Consider the following 5,670-nt stretch of genomic DNA (forward strand, 5'->3'; position numbering starts at 1 on the left):
TTCTAGAGTCATAGAGATTTTTTTTTGTGATACTTTGCAGAACTTGAGAGGGTGTTTCCTTCCCTATTTTTGTATGCACACAAAATAAAAAAGAGTTTATGACTCAGCTAGCTGCTGCAGACTCAAAATTCCAAGGTTCCTTTTAGGCAAGAATGATTTTTTAAAAAAAAAAAAAACCACTCTTCATCTGCAGATCCTAAAGTTATTTAAAAGATGAATATACTTATCTACATTTTCCATATAGGGAGCCTAAAATATAGAAAATGATAATGTTTTTTCAAGATCATGAAAGAAAACTGAAATTATTAAAGAGAAAAATTAGTAGGAAAGTAATATGTATGGAACTTACACATGAAAAAAGATGTTTTTATAGTTATATAGTCATCAAAAATTTAAGCAAAAATGAAATTACTGGATAGATATTAATAAAACTGTAAGTTTTTTGAAGCTTAAAGTCATGGAAAAATTTGTGCATGCAGTTAAACTACAGCTTGTCTAGACATCTGATAGCATCCTTGGTGCTTCTACCAGAAGTCAGCTCAGTTATCAAAAGTAGGGATTAAATGCTTCATACTGACAACCTGTGCAAAAGTGACACAAAAGCTCTGTGAATGTTAGTCTAAGCTTCATGTAGTACTGCATTTTTAATATTTTGAAAGCTTTCCCAGTTTTTTCACTAGGAATTAGTCTGTTGCCAATGATTTGTGTATAGATAACACATAAGAAAGTACTGGTTTTAATTTTCTGTAAATGTTTTATAGGTATTTAAAAATAGGCTTAATGGAAATATAAACACTTTATATCCAAACCAGAGAAATATTTTGCTATTATGCATTTTAGACAGTGATAGCCACAGGTTTTACACAGACAAGTCAGGCAGTATAAAATATTTAGTATTTATTCAGACATTCAGAGATTAATGCTTACTACTGTTCAGACAATAAACCAAGTTTCCATTTTGTTTTGTATCCCCATAATGCTGCCTGTATCAGGTGCAGATGTGTGGTACTTGCAGACATACACCATCTGATATATTTTAAGTCTTAGAAGAAATCTTAGTAGACATTCTTACTTTCATCTGTAAGATGATTTTCTGTAGAAAAGTATGTACCTTAGAGCTATTTTAAAATCTTTTTTAGCATTTGGAAACATGACTGAAAGTGGATAATGATGCTTTGTGAGTTGCTATTCTTAGCTGGTTTTAGTGGAGGCTTTAGGACTGTATCCATCGCAGATAGTCAGGAATTAGGGCAGTACTGAATTTGGTATTTATTTATAACTGTGTATGGCATAAAGTAAAAACTGCTTTGATATAAACCCACCCACCTTATACTATGGTATAAAGTAAAAACCGGGAACCAATTAGGAAAAAAAAGTTATTTTAGGAAGTGGTATTTAAAAAAAAATGTTTCTGGAATGCTTCCACTGGTTCCAACACCTCCCAAACTCCCCTGACACTAGCAGCATTTGGATGAAAGAAAGAGGCCAGTGGTGAATTTGGATGTCCCTAGGCAGTACCTATAGCATTTGAAATTATATATTTAGGCTTAAGTTTTAGACTTAATTTTTGCTATCCTATATATGTGTGTTCTTGTCCCAAACTAGCACTAAGCTTTATAGAGACTAAAAAAAAATTTTTCTGCACTAGTAAGGTTTTCCACACGATAGTCAGAAAACCTTTGCTATTGTCCTTAAGCCATGGTGGAGTTGATTTGAAAAAAAAAACAACAAAAAACCAAAAAAACAAAACAAAAAAAACCAAACAAAACCCACCAACCTGTTAGAAAAAATATTAACTATTTTATTAGGCACGTCCTGAAACACTTGTATGTTTTTCTTTTAATGTACCCTGACTAAATAACACATTTTTAGATTGAATATGTAAAAATTTTGATACAAAATTTAAAAAAAAATTCTCTAATCAGCCTTATGTGATTACTTATGGATATGTATTAACATACTTGAGTGTTACACTGGTGATATGTTTTGTAGCTTATTGGAATCATAGAACCATAATGGCTTGGGAAGAGCCATTGGCTTGAGTTGCAAGGGACTTAAAGATCATCTTGCCCCAACATCCCTGTCATGAGTATGGACACTTTCCATTAGACCAGGCTGGTTAAAACCCTAGCCTCACCTGTGACACCCAGATCCTCAAGTGAGCACCCACTGAGCCACAAGAGCAGCACTGAGCACTGATGGAAGCTGCAGGCACTGTCTCACAAGCCAGAGTGTGTTCAGGCAGCAGGGGAGAATTTGGGAGGAAGGGAGGAATGGTTTGGTTTATGAAGCATTGAAGAAAGAGGGAAGAAAAAGGAAGGGGAGATCAGATAGGAGAGGATCACCAGTCTTGGGTCCAGCATTGATCCAGCTAGTTCCCCACCCAGGCTCTGTGGGGGTACTATTTTATAGGTAAGTATATGTAGGCTCCCTGCATTTTTTTGTTACCTGTCAGACTTTTGCAGTGGTTCTGAAAACAGGAGGCAACAAGGACACTATTAAGACTCATTCCATCTTCACTGTAAATCTGTGGGAACCTGCTCATCTTTTTCCTAAAAGCTTGTCTGGTGAGATTTTTGCTATCTTGTGGCAAGTGCAGAACTGCAAGAAATTTACTGTGGAAAGGGATGGATGGGTGGATAATTAGAAATCATGCAGAGGATTGGCACTAACTTTGCTGTAGATGGCATCTTCTTTCCAGGGTTGTGACAGGGTATTCAGCCATCATGAGTTACCTGAGATCATTCATGCCCACTTCACTTCAGTGTACTAGGGGAAGCTCTGCTGGTGGAGAGCAAGTGAAACAGTATTTGCTGTTATCGTAAGTCCACAGCAGCTCTTAGAAAACACTACAAAAACTGGTGTCAGTACAAAGACAGACATAGCAGCCAGTCCAGGTCTGCTCCAGAAGCCTGAGGTTAAAGACAGAGAAGGCAAACACCTAAGGCAGCAACACTTCACCCAAGTACAGCGGGTAGTTTGGGGTGGAAGGTTGAATTCTGGTCAAAGCTTTATTTTTAAAAGGTTTGCAGTTATTCTTCTCCAGGTCAGTACTTCTGACTTTTTGGTAAAGTGATGTCTTCACAGAATGTTTTTACTGTGTGTATTTTGCAGTGAATGTTATTATTTTGAAAATAGCTATTTTGAAAACATCTTATTAAGTCTTGAAGCCATTATTAGCCTGTATATGTGGCTGTCACATTTGGAAAGGAGGAGGTGGTTCAGGTCAAGTGGTGGGGAAAACATCCAATCCTCCAGTATTGAGATCCATCCCTTTTCTCAGTCCTGCTCCACTCCCAGCCTCTTGTTCAAGGACAGCTGAAAACGAAGGCTGAGGCCAACAGGAATATCGCTCTATACATCTTCATCGTGTGCAAGCCGCTGGTCAAGTTCTTTGTGTGTCAGGGAGGCAGATGTCATGAGGAAAGCCAGCCCTGATTCTGATTTTTGTGTCTGTCAGAGTGAAGACTGTTTTAGGGTTTTTAACCTGAAAGATTTTCCATGTGATCTGGAGATTCACCTAGGAACTCCAAGCTGAAGACATGAAATTCTCAATATTCTTTGCTCAAAAGGATAAAGACTGGGGGGCTGGCTATAGGCTGTAAATGCAAATCAACAACTACCTACATTCCTTTATATGTTCAGCCATGCTCAGTTAACAAGAGAAATCAGCTGGACAAGCCTGGGCCATGACATGCCCATCCTTTTGAAGACCAAGGATACTCCAGTTCATATACAAAGACTTTCTAAAGACTGGGATATCTTTTTATTCATTAACCTGATGAGTTCTGCTTTTTCCTATACCAAAATCTTCTCGCCTGCAGCAGCAGGTGGGGACCACCCCAAGCATGGGTGCAGCCTCACAAGCAGCACTGCAAGCTGGGATGCTCAGATCTGTTTTGCAGCGCAGATTATCCCAACCGTGGGCAGGCATGGGAGAGAGGAGTGGTGACAGGCTTCTGGTGAAGCCAGCAGGTGGCAGCCCCCATCATATTCCTTTGCCAAGGACACGGTGCCCTGCCCCACTCCCAGGGGTCTCAAGCATCCTTCTAGTCCTCAGGGATGCTCCTGCTTTGTTCAAGATATGAACTTGCAGAGTTAGATCCAAGCTACACAGAGCCTCATGAGTTCATATAATAACTTTTGACAGGCATAAAAAACAGCAACTTTCCAGCAACTACAACTTATTGGATTGATGACTTTTTTATTGTAAAATTCAAGTCTTTTTCCACTTAAATGTGTTGTGTTTTTTGATTTTTTTCCTGTTTGGAGTAGAGTGTTTTTTATTTTTCATTTGGTTTTTAAAGGAATCTGGACAAAAATGACAGCCAAAAATACACAGGCCTACTAAGTACGTGGACACTACACACCCTAAAGTCAGTTTACAGAAAGAGTGAAATGTGACCCAGAATAAGGATGTGCTTGTAAAACATCTGTCTCAGCCCACCCTCACCGGCAGCACTCCTGCATGCTCTGTCACCCAGCAGCAGCCACCAGGCCAAGGGGAGGCTCCCCAGCACAATTCACCCCATGTCCCCCACAGCAGCGTTCCTGGGGCTGCTGCACTGCAGAGCTGTAGGAGCAACCCCTGCCCCAGGCAAAAAAGCACCCAAGTCTCAGGGTTTAAGAAGTGACATTTTAATGTACTTCACTTGAAGAAGAACAGAAGGGCAAAAATGGCTCAGGTGTTCAGTCTCAAAATGCCCCAAGAATTCTCAGGAATGGCGACTCAACATTGTTGGCACAGAGATAATTCAGGAATTTGCAGAATACTCTCCAAGGAAGGCCCTACTTGAGTGTTCCCAAATGTTATCCGCCCTCAGTCAATTTCATATCTCTCCTAAAAGAAGGTTCTGGCATTGCTGGCCACACCTCTACCCTGTCAGCTGAATATATTCCTGATGAGAAACTTATGAAGGAGTCTAGACTTCAAAGTCCCCATAGGTCTGTGCATGAATTAACATCTGTGTATTTCTAGAAAGATGGGTTGTGACAGACTAGTTTGGAAAAAACTACAAAACTCATAGAGATTCCTTTGGGGACACCTGAACCCAATTTCTCTTTAAAATCCATTGAAGTACCTTGCCTCCAACACTTCTCCACGTGTTTTACAAAACTCTTGCAAAGATCTGGATATTCCTTGGATCACTGACAAGGTGAGGCCATGATTTACAAGCAGTCCTGAGAGCTGCTTCAGCTGACAGCTTAGAGCAGCCCATGTGCACTCCTCCGTAACCCTCCAGAACAAGGTGATTTGCGGAGGGGGCTATCCAAACTTCAATGCCTTTGATGACTTAGGTGAAGAGTTTGCTTTAAAAAGAAAGGTCAAAAAACAGCCCTATACTTATCTTAAACAATTTCCATCTGCCACAATCTTTTCTTAAAATGAGCACAACTTCATAGTACAGTTAGTGGGCTTATTCCCTCTACTGATAAATTTATTTCAGTGGAGAAACGTAAAACTTCAAGAACAGAATTGACCGGAAGAAACCCACTCCAAATATGATACAAGCAACGAGAGAAAGAATTACAAATAGTGAGATTTCTTTATTGTTAATGTTCAATACTATCATCTTTCCACTTCTTAAACTTACTAAACTTCTTTGAACTAATCCTACGTTTTTAAGAAATAATCTACTGCTCAGTGCTAATGTAACCTACTGTCCGATA

Source organism: Molothrus aeneus, assembly GCF_037042795.1.
Source record: "Molothrus aeneus isolate 106 chromosome Z unlocalized genomic scaffold, BPBGC_Maene_1.0 scaffold_33, whole genome shotgun sequence".
Classification (NCBI taxonomy): domain Eukaryota; kingdom Metazoa; phylum Chordata; class Aves; order Passeriformes; family Icteridae; genus Molothrus; species Molothrus aeneus.